Consider the following 18,515-nt stretch of genomic DNA (forward strand, 5'->3'; position numbering starts at 1 on the left):
CTTTTTATAAGGTTCCAATGGAGCTCCAATTACATCATCGACTATTCATTTTGGAGTATAAGCCATGTGGTTTGGGCCTTCTATTGGGGCGTTACAGTTTTGGTGTAGGGTTTTGTTTTAAAACCCCCTTCCCCGTCCTTAACGTCTTTATCTCTCTCTCTTTCCTCTCTCAATCTCTCTTCCCGCTATCCCATCTAGTTGCCATTGCCCCCAACCCCATCTCTCTCTCTCTCTCTCTCTCTCTCGCCCTGGGCACCGAGTGGATAGCCCTGGGGGCCAATCCACTCACAGCCATCCAAACCCCCACGTGCCCACAAGGGGCAGGGTCAAGGCCTAGTGGCCAACTTTCACTTCATAAATGTGAAACCTCAAATTTATTAGAGTTTTTATTTATTTATTTAGAGACATTTAATTTTATATGTTAAAGATTTTCAAATTTTGTAATTGTATTGAAGGGAAAAATAGGTTTTGGACTAAGTGTCCCAAAAAATTACAAAGGCCCAAAAGCAGGTTCTTGGCCTAAATAGGTTGTGGGACCCATTGAGGCCCTTGTGGGCAGGCGGATGGCCTTGGGGCACCATCCCAAGTAGGGGGGGGTGTGGGTGTGAGTGGTTAAGGGATAAAACGATTAGGATGGAAAATAATATTTTGAAGTACAAATTTGAGAAAACTGTAACAAAATTAAGGAAAAGAACAAAAGACAAGAAAAGAAAAACATCATCTCAATTAATTTCTTCAAAACATAGAAAAATATAATCTTTCACTCTCTCGAGTCTGCACAAGAAAACCCCACGGCAAAGGATCCAAACGGAGCAACAAATCAAATTACATTATTTATATTTTACTTCTGCAAAAGAATGAAACTTTCAATTTGACTATATTTCCCCCCAACTCAATTAACTTAGAATGTAACAATGAACGAATCAAAATAATAAATTTCTCTCCCACTTTTTTTTCATCTGTCCTCTGCCTTACACATGAATCCAAGACAAATTAGTAGCTTTTGTTGACCTTGTACCGATGCAAAACCCTCTTCTTCTTGCTTGAAGTGTTCACAATCTTGAGGACAACTTTCCCAGGTTAATTCATTGGCTCTAAAACTGTTGCGAATAGGTCCTTCTTGATATCCCATCTTCTTTGCCTTCTGCACAATGATAGTGTAAGAGCCCTCATCGATCGGAACAAATTCCTCCTTGTAATTCACTTCCCAGCCTAAAACACTCAAATCCCAGACAAATGTGCTTCCAACTTGCCACCATTTTTAATCTTTTATCAAAGCTCCAAGTAACATCAATCCATGTTAACATCAATAGTAAAAGAACCATATTTGGTTCCTCCAATGGTTTCAGTTGATCCAGCCTTCATTATGAGTTCTGAAGCCACGCTATCTTTGCCAGAGAACGATTAAGTTTCCAGGAATCCTCCATCGGAATGTACCTGTGCAATGAAGAATCGGGTTAACTTTGTCGGCTTCGAATGGGTAGGAACTATAAGCAACTGTCAACAATTTCCAGAATTTTCCCTTTTTTAGGATATCACATATATTTTAGCCTACTTTCAAAGTGAGAAAGTTTCATGTAGTAAAAGTTCTAATTATTTAATTTGAATTTCCTGGCTTAAATTTAAAAATTCTAGATAATAAAATAACCGAAGAATTATAGAGGATTTTAAAAATCAGAATTTTTATATAGAATATTAACCCACCTAATCTTTACTTAAATCGCAAGATATCCATGCATAACGCGGTACAATATTGACAATAATGATCCGTGCTGACCATCATGATCTTCTTCTTCTTCTTTTTAATTGTTTTCCCCTTTTCAATCTCAAAAATGCTGAAAACGAAAGCATTATTTGAGCTTATGACCGGAAATATTTTTCAAAGACTTCCTTTTTAAAATCTCATAATTAATTAATTAGCAATTCATCATGAGTCTCGCTCGATCATGTATTCATATATAACCAAATTATAAACCAACGGATCCAAAATATAATTGATATAAATAATGAGAAAGATTTGAACATGATAATCATGATCATGTCAGAAAATAAATATTGTTTTTGTATGATCTCCATGAACATATATGCATGTCTCGTTAATATATATATATATCTATATATATATATAATATCTGTGAAAATTAACCAGAAAAATTTACATTCCAGTGTGTGTGCGTACTGCATGTGTGTATCAATATATAGCCGTTAGCTGTGCATATTAAATGTGATAGGTCCCTTGATAACATAAAATAACAATACTCAAGAAATGTCCTCTTCGGGTGAGGATGTACCACACTTTTACTGAAATAATTCTTTGCTGCCTTCATTGATAACTTACAGCTGCTTAAATAGCAGTCCATGTTTACAACACTGAAACAGAATTGGAAAACAGAATTTGCGAAAACAGAGGACCAACCTAAGCCACTACCAGTAGCCAACGCCTAACAAAAGGGAAATGACTCACGTACTAACTGAATAAAAATGCAGCAGCAATTAACATAAAACAGAAGATAACGTAGAGCCGAAATGTCTCTAAAGGCTATGACCCAGTCCATGCACGTATGCATGCCGTTCCCATGCACTACGTCCCGCAACGAGCACTACGTCCCGCAACGAGCACTACGTCCCGCTTTCGTCGTTCTTGCCTGTCTAACCTCCTCCCAAATATTTGGGATTTGGTTTGAATCCTCTAGCTGAACGTCGTGGTTTATCAATACTTCCTCCACCGGGTGGACTCTTGTCCGCAAGGTCCACATCTGGAAATTGCTCTAGCAATGATTGATGCCTCTCCCATGTGGCCTCTTCAGCTGGCAAATGTTTCCATTGAACCAAGTGCTCTTCTTCAAACATCTTGCCTCGTTTGACCCAGCGGGTATCCAGGATGTGCTGCGGCTCAAGTACGATCGTTCCTTCATCATCTATAGGCAGCAACTCATTAGAAGGTGGTGTATGTTCGCCCAGAAATTTCTTTAAGAGAGAAATGTGAAAAACTAGATGAATGCGGGCTTCTGGTGGCAACTGCAACTTGTAAGCAACTGCTCCTATTTTTTGTAGCACCCGATACGGCCCATAAAATTTACTGTCAAGCTTTTGGTGGGCACGTTTAAAAACTGTCTGTTGCCGATAGGGATGCAGCTTCAAGAATACCATTTCACCGACTTCAAAAGTGACATCCCTCCTCTTTTGATTAGTTGTTTGTTTCATACGATTGATGGAGGCTTTCAGATGAACTTTGAGTTGCCGTAATAACTCATCTCTGTTTTTCAGGTGCTCATCTACTTCGTTGACGGAAGATTGACCAGTAGGATAAAGTGGAATTGAGGGAGGTGGCCGTCCGTATAAAGGTTGAAACGGCGTCATTCCTGTTGAGGCATGATACGTTGTATTATACCATAACTCAGCCCAAGGAAGATAGGCACTCCATTTGCGCGGCCATTGATGCACAAAACACTGAAGATATTGCTCTACACAGCGGTTAACTACTTTCGTTTGTCCGTCGGTTTGCGGATGATAAGTGGAGCTAAGTTGTAACTTTGTGCCTGACATTTGAAAAAATTCTTGCAAAAACCTGCTAATGAAGACCGGGTCACGATCACTGATGATAGATTTTGGCAAGCCATGCAACTTGATAACCCCTTCCACAAATTTTTCAGCCGCACCTTTAGCAGTAAACGGATGAGCTAGAGTTAGGAAGTGTGCAGCTTTACTTAACCTGTCCACTACCACCAATATAGTGTCTTTGCCGTTGGACGTGGGTAGTCCTTCAATGAAGTCAAGAGTGATATCATCCCATACTTGGCAAGGAATAGGCAAAGGTTGGAGAAGTCCCGCAGGTGAGAGTGTCTCGGATTTCATCCTCTGGCATACTACACAGTGCTTAACATATTCGTGAACTTCCCGATACATTTTCGGCCAATAAAATTGTTGAGCCAATCGTTTGAATGTCTGCAATACTCCTGAATGCCCTCCAATCTTTGTGTCGTGAGCCTAGTGTAACAACTGCTTCCGTAATTCTCCTTGGGAAGGAATGAGTACCCTGCCCTTGAAGAAAAATAACCCCTGTCGTTGTGTATAGGGCCCTTCGTTTTGACTCTTGGTCACTTGCGCGATTGACTGGATGTATGGGTCTCCTTCGTATGCTTTCCGAACTTCATCCCATATAGTTACGGTGGGTAAATGGAGGTGATTGAGGACTGGACTGTTGGGCTTGCGTGAAAGGGCGTCCGCAGCAGAATTTTCACGACCTGGGTGATAGGTGATCTCATACTCGTAGCCTAGTAATTTGGCTACCCATTTTTGCTGCTCTGGTGTTGCCAAACGTTGTTCCAGGAAATACTTAAAGCTGCGTTGGTCGGTTTGGATGAAGAACTTCCTCCCCAATAAATATGGTCGCCATGCGCGTATAGCCTCCACAATAGCAAGCATTTCTTTGGCGTAGGTGGACCATGATTTTTTGGTAACTCCCAGTGCACGGCTCATAAAGGCAATGGGTTTGCCTTGTTGAGTTAAGACTGCACCTATTCCTTCCCCTACAGGGTCCGTTTCTATGGTGAAGGGCTCATTAAAATTTGGCATGGCCAAAACAGGGGTGGTAGTCACCGCTCGTTTAAGAGTGACGAAGGCTCCTTCGGCTTCGTCGTTCCATTCGTATTGCCCTTTCTTGAGGAGGTTGGTGAGAGGTTGAGCAATGATGCCATAGCTTCGAACAAATTTTCTGTAATATCCTGTCAAGCAATTCAGAAATATTAGTTGGTTTAGGCCATGCTACCATGGCAACAATTTTCTAATTATCGACCTTTACTCCTTGAGGTGTAACAATGTGTCCCAAATATTCTAGCTCCTGTTGGCCGAATACACATTTGCTGGCCTTAGCAAAAAATTGTTGTTGCCTCAAAATCTCCAAGGTTTGTTTAACATGCATCACATGCTTTTCCCAAGTAGAACTATATACGAGAATATCATCGAAGAAGACTAAAATAAACTTTCGAAGATAAGGTCGAAATATAGAGTTCATAATGGCTTGGAACGTAGAGGGTACATTACATAGACCAAACGACATTACTAAATATTCGTAATGACCGTTGTGAGTACGAAATGCAGTTTTGAGAATGTCGGAAGGATTTACTCTTACTTGGTGATATCCGGCCCTTAGATCGAGCTTGGTAAAGTATGAAGCGCCATGTAATTCGTCTAACATGTCGTCTACCGTGGAAATGGGAAATCGATCCTTGATGGTGGCGGTATTGAGTGCGCGGTAGTCCGTGCAAAATCGCCAACTTCCATCCTTTTTCTTCACCAATAATACTGGCGACGAGAACGGACTGGTACTTGGACGAATGAGGCCAGAATTCAGCATCTCCTGCACTTGTTTTTCGATTTCTTCCTTCTGAAAATGTGCATATCGATACGGTCGTACATTGATTGGCTCGGTCCCTTCCTTGAGCATAATGCAATGCTCAACCTCGCACACTGGTGGCAGACTTGAGGGCTCATGGAATATGTCCTCATAGTCTTTAAGGATCCTCTGCATCTCTTGTTGTTTAACATCAACTGGCGCATCAGGTGAGGCTTTTCTCAAAGTTGGCTGAATGTATATCACAAATAGAGCATGGCCTTGGCGGAGCTCTTTCGATATTTCATTCGGTGTTGCCTCCTGGATTGCTTGCACGTCTACACCTTCCAATCTTTGGTCTTGGTTTTTCCAAGTAAAGTCCATGGTCAATTTCCTCCAGTCACAGACTACTGATCCGAGCATTTCAAGCCATTGCACACCAAGTACAAGATCTAAACCTGTTAATGGCAGAGTAAAAAGGGTGAGGTAAAACTCGGTACCCTGCAGCTCACTCGTACTTGATCGTAACGCCCTTGGCATTTTAATTTTTCTCCATTGGCCACCCAGACAGAAAATGCTTCTGTAGGTACGACTGGCAATTTGAGCATGTTCGCCAAACGCTCACTGATGAAGTTGTGCGTCGAGCCACTGTCCACCAGAACCACCACTTTGTGAGGACCCATTCTTGCTGTTATGCGCATGGTTTTGAGACCCGACCACCCTGTTAATGCATGCAATGTGATCTCGGGTTCTTGTTCAGGTTCTTGTACTTCCCCTGCTTCTCCACCTTGGTCTTCCTCCAATGTTTGCTGATCAGTAATATCTTCGCATATGACATTATCTGTATGCCCCTCCAAGAGTAGCAACTGTGGTTTTTGACATTTATGCCCAGCGGTGAAGCGTTGATTGCAATTGAAACAGAGACCTTGAGCTCTTCTCTTTTGCATTTCTTCCCACGTTAAACGCCGGATTGGAACTGCAGGATTAGCAGGGGCTACACGCGTGGTTGGTGGAAAGACTAGCGGAGCTCTTGTGAGTGGTGATCGCACAAACCGTTGCTGGCGTACAAGTTGTTCATCCCACATTCGTGCCAAATTAATGGCCTCCTTGAGGGATTGTGGTTTAAACATCCTTATCCCATCAGAAATCTCAGCCTTGAAGCCCCCCATGAATGCCCTACTAAAGCTTTTTGCACCCATCCACGTACCTTATTGCCTAGCTTCTCAAACTCACGTTGATAGTCTCGCAATGTTCCCATTTGTCTGATCCATGAGAGAGCTTCATCAAAGTCTTCGCATCCCAATGGTCCAAAGCGAGCCCAAAATTCCTCTTTGAATTTTTCCCAAGAAATCACATGTCCTTCTTCACGTAACGTCCTGCGAAGCCATTGCCACCATTGGTTGGCTTCCCCTTCAAGTTGGTAAGCAGCCATGGGGACTTTTAGGTTCTCTGCCATACCCTGGTATTCAAAGAATTGTTCCACCCGATTGAACCACTTTGTTGGATCGTCTCTAGAGAAGTGTGGAAACTCTAGCTTGGCTGATTTGGACGAGACGATCATCCGCCCGCCATCTGGGTTTTCGTGGTGGTGATTGCCTGGATTTGAGGACTCTGGGTTAGTGAGCAATACATTGGAAAGTCGATTGAGAGTTTCCTCCATTCGCTGTAAACCCTCTTGAACAGCGCCCAGTCCATACTCCAAGTGCTCAATACGCTCCTTATTGGTTCCCATAGTAACCTGGCTCTGAGGCCAATGATAGGTCCCTTGATAACGTAAAATAACAATACTCAAGAAATGTCCTCTTCGGGTGAGGATGTACCACACTTTTATTGAAATAATTCTTTGCTACCTTCATTGATAACTTACGGCTGCTTAAATAGCAGTCCATGTTTACAACACTGAAACAGAACTGGAAAACAGAATTTGCAAAAACAGAGGAACAACCTAAGCCATTACCAATAGCCGACGCCTAACAAAAGGGAAATGACTCACGTACAAACTGAATAAAAATGCAGCAGCAATTAACATAAAAAAGAAGATAACGTAGAGCCGAAATGTCTCTAACGGCTATGACCCAGTCCATGCACGTATGCACGCCGGTCCCATGCACTACGTCCCACTTTCGTCGTTCTTGCCCGTCTAACCTCCTCCCAAATATTTGGGATTTGGTTTGAATCCTCTAGCTAAACGTCGTGGTTTATCAAAATGGAAGCTCAATAGGTGAAAATAGGTAGAGAAAAAGGCGTTATCGCCGAGTACATGCAATCTTTAATTTAGAGATATCATATAGATCTCTAAACATCACCACTAATCACCAAGATGAAAGAGCCGGAATGCTTTGTTCATTCCTAAAGAAATTAGTAGGATTGATCATAATCTTCACATGAACCGACCTGTTAAAGTTTTTCTTGAAATATTTAGCACCTCATATACTTGCCCGTCTATAGCTAATTGTCTTGCCTTTGTTATTATTTTTTCCTATGTCAATGTCCCTATAATTCATATATGCCAGCTCTGGCAGATTTCAAAACATAGGCAGCCATGTAACTGTACAGCCTCCTTATCCAACTTATATGCCACTCAGATGCTGCAATTCCTTCATCTTCCCAATAGACCAAGTATTGGATTTTGTAGATATTACTAGCTCTATGGGGGAAAGGAATTGCAGACTCCGAAATTTCACTCATTTTCTGGCCATAGGGAGTAAAGATCAATAATGTTGTTTCTGCCTCTTTCTAATAAAATCTCTCCCAAATCACTTCCAAGCCAACTTCGAAAATAGGTTCCATCACATAGTCAAATTTTGATTTGAAAAAAGGTCATATTTGGGGAGTCCTGTTTAGTAGAACATCAAGGGATTCGCCACTTGGAAATCCGCCAAAGTATAGGACTGATTCAATCTAGCTCATTTTAGTGCAATCTTCTCTTACTAAACTCAAATCAGGGAAGCTCTCTTGCATCAATGAAAGGAGATTATCTATCCCGCCGAGATACAAGGAACTAAATGAAGGTTGTATTGTCCTCCTTCCTTCTTGGCTTGAATTTGTTGAATTTGTTGTATTGTCTCTTGAATTTGCAGTTACCAATTGAATGCAAATTAAATGCATTCGTACGGATATTTGCCAATAAATTGAGGCTCCCAGCGAGAGCCTCAGACATACCAAGGAAGAAGAGCAAAAAGAGAGAGCCACGAGAGCTCTAAGAGAAAAGAAGAGAGTTGAGTTGAATGGAGTGTGATCCTCCTCCTCTGTAATATTTGCTTGTGTTCCAATATTTATTAGTGAAGCTCTTTTCTGTGGATGTAGGCAGTTGCCGAACCACATTAAATTTTTGGTGTCACTAAGTGCATGGGTGTGCTCTTTTATTTCCGCTTTTATTCATTCCATTATGTCATTTTCCCCAACAAGTGGTACAAGAGCAATTGTTGGAAGGAGTTTTTACAGAAAACTCATTTTTAGTGCGCTAATCAGTTTGCAAATTTGAGCATACCATTGTGTTCATCTCATCAAGACAATAAAAGTGGTGAAAACCAAAGGCCGAACGGATGTCGCACGTGCCCCCATGCCCCTCCTAAAGATCGGAGAGTGAAGTCCACTCTCGACACGTGCTACACTCACCAAGGAGAGGATCAAGCGCGTGACCCCACGCACATTAAAGAAGTATTTGCGCATGACGTCCATAAGTTTCACGCGCTACTGACCAGGAAAAGGTGCGTGACTTCCATGCGCCTACACGTTTTTCGCTCGCCACACACTTCATGTGCGACAAAGTTCATGTTTTGGTGTTTTTGCACATCCTTGTGCTATCTGAGTTCGATTTTGACGAAACAATACTTGTTTCCAACAAAATCAGGCATTCTAGACACAACGGTGATGTCCGTTCTGCAATATTCTACCTCAAAGACCCTATACTTGCATTTTGTATTTAGAATCAGTTTAAATCCATGGAGGATTCAGCATTAGGGGCAATGAAAAAGCTGACTGCTTCAAACTACAATTTTTGGAGACCTCAGATAGAGGATCTCTTGAACTTAAAGATCTGTCTGACCCTTTGGAAAATGAAGGGAAGAAGCCAAATGAATATACGGATCAAGTGTGGAATAAGATGCACAAGAAGACTATCGGTCAGATTAGGCAATAGATCGACTATAGTGTCTTTCTCCACGTGGCCCAAGAGAAAGATACATATAACCTCTGAAAAAAGTTGGAGGATATGTATCAAGCTAAGATTGCTCAAGATAAGGCCCTCTTGATGAGACGGCTTGTTAACTTGAAGTTGAAGAGTGACACCTCTATTGCCGAGGACACTAGCGAGTTTCAAAATATTGTTAACTAGCTTGGGTCCGTCAAGTTGAATATTGGCGATGAAGAACAAGCCCTGCTACTTCTCAATTCATTACCAGACAGTTGGGAGAGGCTGGTGGTCTCCTTAAGTAACTCTACTCCAGATGGTAAACTTACCATGATGATGGTTAAGGATGCCTTGTTCAATGAGGAGGCCAGACGAAATGAGATGAGCATGAATCAATCTCATGTCCTTGTCACCGAGAGTAGAGAAATGCCTCAAGGTAATGATAGAGGAAGAAGTGGAGGCAGAATCAGAGGGAAGTCTCAACCACGTGGAAAGTCCAACAGTAGCAAGAACTAGCAGACGGGTAACATGAAGTGTTACCATTGTGGCAAAGAAGGCCACATGAGGAAAAACTGCTGCAAGTTTTTAAAGGGGCAAGGTCAAAGTAGTAAACTGAAGAAAGAAGATGGTGAAATTCTTGTCACTCTTTCTGGAGATGTGTCAATACTCTTCACCAGTGACGAGACATGTCTGTACGTTGCAAGCCACGATGTTGAGTGGGTGGTAGACATAGCAACATCATACCACGCCACTTCCCATAGTGAATTTTTCACTCGTACAAAGCAGGAGACTTTGGTATGGTAAGGATGGGGAACGCCTGTTCCTCGAAGATCGTGAGAGTTAGCGAAGTGCAGATAAAAACCAACATTGGTTGCACAATGGTTTTGAAGGATGTTCGATACTTTCCTAACCTTCGGCTTAACCTGATTTCTGGAACAACCCTTGATCAACAGGGCTATGACAGCTATTTCAGCAAAGGCACTTGGAAGCTGTCACAAGGTGCCATGGTTGTCGCCTAAGGACATATTTGCAGTACGTTGTACATGACCCATGTGAAAATCGGTTATGATAGCCTCAATGCAGTGGAAGACGAGGCATCACAGAATTTGTGGGATAAGAGACTCGGACACATGGGTGAAAAAGGGTTGGATACCCTTGTGAAGAAGGCACTCATCAAAGTTGCCAAAAGAACAGCGTTAAACCCTTGTGAGTACTATTTGTTTGGCAAACAGCACAGAGTCTCGTTTAATTCCTCTACAAAGAAAGGATTAGAGTTGTTGAGTTTGGTACACTCTGATGTATGTGGTCCCAAGGAAGACGAGTCATTGGGAGGTAACAGATATTTCATGACATTCATTGATGATGTTTCACGAAAGGTTTGGGTATATGTTTTGAAATCAAAGGATCAGGTCTTCGAGTACTTTAAGAGTTTCCACACCCTAGTGGAAAGAGAGACGGGAAAGAAGTTGAAGTATCTGCGAACGAACAATGGAGAAGAATATATTTCCAAAAGGTTCGCTGCATACTGCGCTAATCACGATATTCGACATGAGAAAATGGTCTCATATACCCCTCAACACAATGGTGTTGCCAAAAGAATGAATTAGATCATCATGAAAAGAACAAGATGCATGCTCAATATGGCCAAGTTACCAAAGCCATTCTGGGGTGAAGATGTTCGTGCAACTTGGTATCTGATCAATAGATCACCTTCTGCACCACTGGAATTTGAAGTTCCTGAAAATGTTTGGTCTAGAAAAGATGTCTCTTACTCTCACCTGAAAGTGTTTGGGTGCAAAGCCATTGCACACGTATCCAAGAAGCTGAGACAGAAGCTCGATGTCAAGTTAACTCTATGTATCTTTGTTGGATATGGAGATAAGAATTCGGATACAAGTTATGGGATCCAATGACAAAGAGAATTGTTAGAGGTATCTTCATAAGGCTTACGGATCATCTCATGTAACACTCCGTATTTTTTGTTAGTGTATTTTTTTAATTGAAGGATTATTTGTTATTAATTTAAAATTTGATTATCTTGTTTTAAATTTTCAGATTTTATTGGGTTTATTTTTTTTTATGATTTTTAATTTGTGAAAATTAAATTTGACATGTTTCCTTAATATTAATAATTGTTATGCATTTAAATTTCTCTTAATTTAAATTAATTTGTGGGTTTTAAAATTATTGTATTGTTGGATTTAATTATTTTATTTTACTTAGTCACTGTGTTTAATTTTATTTTATTTAAAACTATTGTGTTGAAATAATTTTCGTTGGAATTTTGTGACCCAAGTTGTGAGATTTAGACCTCATTTATTTTCCTTCTTTTTCTTTTCCACTTTCTTTTTCTCTTTTCTCTTTTTTCTTCTTTCTTTTTTTTTTCTTTTCCTTTTCCGGAACGGCTCCCGCGCGCGACCCAGCTCTCTCTCTCTCTCTCCGTCCGATCCTTCTCTCCCCCAGCCCGCCGCCATGCACCTCCGTCCAGCGACACCACCCAGCCCACGGCCTTCCCCACCCTCCGGCGACCACCTCCCTCCAATCTCAGCCCCTCTCGCTTCGCCGTTTGACCCCACGCGCAACACTATGCCGCGGCATTCATTGTGCTCGTGTGCCGCCGTCGCGCCATCATCGGCCACCATCTCTTCACCACTTCATCATCGACCTTCTAGCAACCTAATGCACCCATCCTTGGCTCCGATCTGTCACCGGTGAAGCCCATCTATATCCATCTCTGATTCGTGCTTTTTGGCCTTCAACCGCCGCCCACGCCGCCACCCACGGCCAACCACCACCACCACTAGATTCACCGACATCCCTAGGTCCTACCCTATCAATCTCGGGTCTTCATTTACACCCGTTCAAAAGTGGGTTTCTGAGACCCACGGCCACAGTGCATTTCGCACTGTTTTGTTGCTACGTTGCTGCTTCCAGCACCTCTGTGATGTTTCAAAAATTATATTATAGCATTGTGAGTATTTTTCCCAAATAACTTTTGAGATTTAAATGTATTTCTGCGCTAATTCATATTTACTGTGAATTTGTTGGTTGTGCCAGACTGAGTCCGAGGAGTAAGGGGGTCGGTTGGATTTGATGGAGTTGCTTGTGTGAGATTGATTTATGCTATGAAATTTGTTGGCTGTTTCAGGTTTGAATATTGGTGTTTTAAGTTTGACGATGGTCATGGTGAATATTGGAGATTTTTAGGAAGTGATGATATATTTTGGGATTACGAGGGTTTTAAGTTTGGGATATTAAAATAGGTTATTTTAGAAGTTTAGGATTAAATATCGAAATCCATGATTGATTGAAAACTTATGGAAATTATGTGATTATTTTTATAGGTGACGATTTATTTTCGACTCGACTTTTTTGAGGAAAATTCTGAAAAGCTAAGTTGTCCAGGTAAGCGGGGTTCATATACTAGTTTGCATAAAATAAATAAAAGGAGGTTGACTTTGAGAATAAATGTGTTTATTTTCTTTTTGAAAGAGATGATCTGAAAACAACTTTAGATGTTTATTCTGCATATGCATAAATTCTATATAAGAGAAAGTGTTTATATGTCATGACTGGTGTAGAAATGAGCTAGTTTTGTGCACTTTATTTCTAAACTATGTAAAAGAGCGAATATGAAAATCTAGAAGTTTTGTTATGAACAAATGAGAATATTTTGTTTATGTTTATCTTGAACATGTGAAATGATCTGAAGCTTTTCAGTATTTTTTTTTTGAAATGATGTGTCATCTGAGAACCTTGGCATAAAGTTCTGATTCTGTATATGATTGTAATCGGATTTTCGATGAAATCTGTTCTGTTTCTGTTAAGGCCCAGCCACGGGTATAATAGTGGTTTATAACCCTACCACGGGGGTGAAACATGGTATACGGCCCAGCCACGGGTATAATGGTGGTTTATAACCCTACCACAGGGGTGAAACATGGAAAATGACCCAGCCACGGGTATAATGGTGGTTTATAACCCTACCACGGGGGTGAAACATGGAATATGGCCCAGCCACGGGTATAATGGTGGTTTATAACCCTACCACGGGGGTTAAACATGGTATTGTCCCGATGTGATATTAAACGATAATATGATTATAATGTTTCAGTTTAGAAATGCCAACGGATTCTCTTTTTGGAATAAGTTTATTTTTCTGAAAATTTCGCTCTAATGTTTTTGTATAAGTTTTGTTTCTACATTCTGAAAGTAAATGTTTTGTTCGGCTTATCAAATGTTGTAAATGCTCATGTTTACATGCTAGTATATGCTCTCTGCTTACTGAGTTGTTGATAACTCACCCCTTATCTCCACAATATTTTTCAGATATTATGATGGTTCAGCTGAGGATCAAGGTTATGAGGCATTGGGTGAGATGTTTTAAGTGTAGTGGTTCAAGCATAGGAAGTTTTTATGAGTATTGTCGTATTTTATTAAGAAATTTTATGGTGTTGTAATGACTTGACATTTTGGAAAATTGGTTATATTGAGGAAATTAGATTGAATCGAATTTTCTAAATGATATTGGGAATTTGGAGTCTATTTTTATATTGTTGGAATGTGAGTTTAAGTGCTAGGAAGTAACTCTCTGATCCGTTGGGACCGGGGCGTTACATCTCATGTGAGTTTCGTGGTTGGTTTTGTTATTGGTATCTTCATAATGGAGGCAGAAGACCTGGCAACACAATGGGAGAGGCTTCATCTCTCAAAAGAAGAGAGTTCTTTTTTCCATGCAAATCCAGAACAATACACCGAGGAAGCTGCATGGGGCAAATACTGTCTGGTTGGCAAGGCCCTATCCGAGAAGAGTGTCAACAGTGAGGGTTTTAGGGTCACAATGTCTCAGATATGGAAGCTGGATGGATGGGTTCTTTTCAAGGAGTTGGGAGAGCAATGTTTTCTGATTGAATCCCAAAAGCTGGTAGATAAAGAGAGAGTACTAAGTGGACGTCCATGGTTTTTTGATAGACACCTTCTGACCATGATGGAAGTGGACGAAACAATATCCATCCATGCATTACAGTTTTGCTTTGAACCCTTTTGGGTGCAGCTGCATAACCTTCCATTAGCCACCATGACAGAAGACTTTGGTCAGCAATTTGCAGGATCAATTGGTCATGTTATCAGAGTTGAAGCTGAGGCTGATGGACGTGCTTGGGGGAGGTGTCTCAGAGTAAGGGTAGCGGTGGATCTCCATAAACCTTTGCTGAGAAGGAAATGGCTGAAGCTAGGTGAAAAATAGCATTGGATTTCCTTCAAATATGAACGTCTAAAAAGTTTTTGTTTCAAGTGTGGGGTGCTATCTCACAAAGGAAGAAACTGTGCAAGGCTGAGAGCTGAGCAACAAGGAGATGAACAGGCCTCGTATCAGTTTGTCCCCTGGTTACGAGGGCAACCCAGGAACACAAACATTTTTGAGAGGCGCAAGTATGGTGGTGGCGGAGGTGGCAGTGAACAGAAAGGAGATAGTGGTAATAATCAAGAAGACTCAAAGTACAATGGTAACGCTTACAAAGAGGAAATAATAGCGGGAAAGCAGGATATGTCTTCAGCAGAAAATGAGGAAAAAAGAAAGCAAAGGGTCCAATCTAAACCACCAACAAAGGAAACTATAGTAGGCGAGGATCCTTTTCAGGGTGGTTATCTTGGGAACCAGTTTAAAGATCAAATAGGACAGGCAGGGTGGATCCCAGAAGTCAAGCAGTCAACAAATGTGCATGAGGTGCTTAATTTCGAGGGAGCCACTGAAGCTACTAATATGCAAGGAATCCTAAAGAGCATGGGACATGGGTCTGAATTACCAAAAGAGGCCTCCACGTGCATAGTAGAAAACTGGTCCCCTACTTATGATCCTGAAAAATGGGAAGTCCTACAAAGGAGTGAGGTGGATACTACTAGAAGGCCTGCTATTACTAGGCACGTATCCGGGAAAAGTGTGGGGACAGGCAGGTTGGATAGTATAGATGATCATGTGAACCCTAGTAGGGTTGACTTGGTAAGCACTGTCAGAAGGTGGAAAAGGAAAGCCTGTGAAAGAACCATCCATGAGGAAGGCAATGGTGGTGCCCCTCTGACTGAAACCTCTAACAGGTCCACCAGAGTGTTTTACCGGAAAGGATGCAAGTGAAGGAACACACATAGTAATTCTATTTCAAAAAAATTTAAAGGAGATGAGGATAAGAATGAAACATTGCTTGCTCAGGCAGAGGCTGGTCTCTAGCCCTGCCATAACTAATGAGTATCTTGGTGTGGAACTTCCGAGGGCTTGGGAACCCTCGGTCAGTTAGTGTCCTTAGAAATCTAGCTAAGGAAAAGTGTCCCTTTTTGGTTTTCCTAGTGGAAACTAAAAGTAGAAAAAAAAAGATGGAAGTGATCAGGTGTAACTTAAAGATGGATGGGTGCTTTGCAGTGGACTGTGTGGGATTAAGTGGTGGTATTGCACTCTTATGGAAAGAAACATGGGATGTCAAAGTGATTAACTATACTAGATGGCATATCAGTGCACTGATCCAGGAAGATGGCAGTGGACCAACTTGGCAGTTTATTGGCTTTTATGGCCATCCAGAGACTGGAAAAAGAAGTGGGAGTTGGCAACTTTTGAAGATGCTTAAACCATTCAGCCCCATGGCCTGGCTTTGCTCGAGAGATTTCAATGAGATCCTGCACCAAAAGGAGAAAATGAGAGGAGCAAGCAGACCCTATAAACAAATTGAGGAGTTTAGGCAAGCAGTAGACTACTGTGGCCTTAATGACATTCACTCTCAGGGACTAAGCTTTACATGGTCCAATAACAGAATTGGAAGGGAATTCACAAAGGAAAAGATAGACAGAGCACTTGGAAATAAGGAATGGAATGATCTTTTCAGTCATGGCTCATGCACTGCCCTTGCAGCAGTAAAATCTGACCATTCCCCTCTCCTCATTGAAACATGCAGAACAAGCAATGGAACAAGAAGAAGAAAAGTGTGCTCCAAATATGAAATGGCATGGGAACAACAGGAAGATTGCAAAAAGGTCATTAGTGAGGCATGGAAGAAAGATAATGGATCAAGTAGCGAGGCTAGTACTTTGAGGAGACAATTAGAGGGCTACAAACAGGAGTTACTGGTTTGGCAGTAGCATACTAAAAAACAACAGGCCATGAACATTACACAGGGACTACAAAACATTGGCCACCTTCAAGAAACTAGCTCAGGCAGTCACTTAGCTACCATGAAACAAGCTCAGGAGGATGTGGTGTCAGCCTTGATAGAAAATGATCTAGAGTGGCGCCAAAGGGCAAAGCAATACTGGCTTAAGCATGGAGATAGAAATACCCACTACTTTCATATGCAGGCAAGTCAAAGAAGGAAGACCAATACTATCAAATGGGTTGAGGCCTCACAAGGAAGGTATGTTACTGAGCAGACAGAGTTTGGAGGTGTGTTCCTAGGTTACTTCTCTTCACTTTTTACTTCCTCACATCCCTCAAATTTTGAAAACTGCCTATCTGCAATGGAAACAAAACTTGATTTGGAGATGCAGGCTCGGTTAATGATCCCTTTCAATAAAGAACATATAACAGAGGCTATCTTTCAGATGAATCCACTAGGGTCTCTTGGCCCTGATGGATTCCCAACTCAATTTTATCAAAAGCACTGGGAGGTAGTGGGAGAACAAGTGTGTAATTTCGCACTCAATGTCCTAAACCAGGGTGGATCTCTTAAGGAGGTTAATGACACCTTCATTACCCTCATGCCAAAAATTAAAAACCCCAAGAGAGTTATTGATTACAGACCAATTAGCTTGTGCAATGTGGTGTACAAAATAGTCTCCAAAACCCTTTCAAACAGGTTGAAGGCCATCCTGCCTAAGCTTATTTCCCTTAACCAAAGTGCCTTTGTACCCGGGAGACTCATTTCTGATAACACACTAGTTGCCTATGAGATCCTTCATACCATGAACTCAAAAATGAAAGGCAAAAGTGGATTTATGGCAATGAAATTAGATATGAGTAAGGCCTACGATAGGGTGGAATGGTAGTTTGTTGAAGCTATTATAGCCAAGATGGAGTTCCCTCCACATTGGATTAACTTAATTCAGACCTGCCTCCAGTCTGTATCATACTCAATACTGGTTAATGGTGAGCCTCAAAAGCCTTTTTTGCCTTCAAGGGGCCTTAGACAAGGTGACCCTTTATCCCCCTACCTCTTCGTTTTATGTGCAGAAGCCCTCACCACCCTTTTAAACAAAGCTGAAGACTGTGGTGTCTTGACCCCTATCCCTATTGGAAGAGGTTTAGTATCAGTGAATCACCTATTTTTTGCAGATGATAGCCTGCTCTTCTGCCAAGCTTCAACTGAGGAACTCAGACATGTGCTCAACTTACTTGATGTATATGAGAAGGCCTCAGGACAGGTGATAAATAAAGACAAATCTTCGATTTTTTTCAGCAGAAACAATGGCCAAGCAGTTCAAAGGCAAACAATGGCATCATTCCATTCTCTAATTGATAGGACTTGGAGTCGAGTTACAAACTGGAAAAACAAGTTTCTCTCTTCAGCAGGGAAGGAAGTTCTCCTCAAAGCAGTCCTTAAAGCCATACCTACCTATGCCATGGGTATGTTTTTGATACCAGCCTCAATCACTAATAAAATAAATCAGTTACTCAGGAAGTTCTGGTGGGGCTTCAATGAAGATAGCTCTAAGATTCAGTGGGTCAATTGGAAACAACTCAGTTTCAGTAAAGACATGGGAGGGCTTGGGTTTCTAGATTTGAGGAGTTTTAATCCAGCCTTACTTTCCAAGCAAGGTTGGAGAATTTTACAAAACCCAAACTCTCTGGTGGCCAGGGTTCTTAAGCAGAAGTATTTCAGCAAAGTGGGGCTTTTAGAAGCCAAAGTGGGGTCAGGGCCTTCTTTTGCCTAGAGAGGTATCCATCAGGCCTAAGGCTATTAAAGGAAGGTCTCATATGGAGGGTGGGGAATGGACAACAAGTCAATATATGGTCAGATAAATGGCTACCCTTCTCCCATCCATATAAGATTCAGTCCACCCGAGATGTGGATT

The sequence above is a fragment of the Juglans regia genome, chromosome 3 (genome assembly GCF_001411555.2).
Source record: "Juglans regia cultivar Chandler chromosome 3, Walnut 2.0, whole genome shotgun sequence".
Taxonomy (NCBI): Eukaryota; Viridiplantae; Streptophyta; class Magnoliopsida; order Fagales; family Juglandaceae; genus Juglans; species Juglans regia.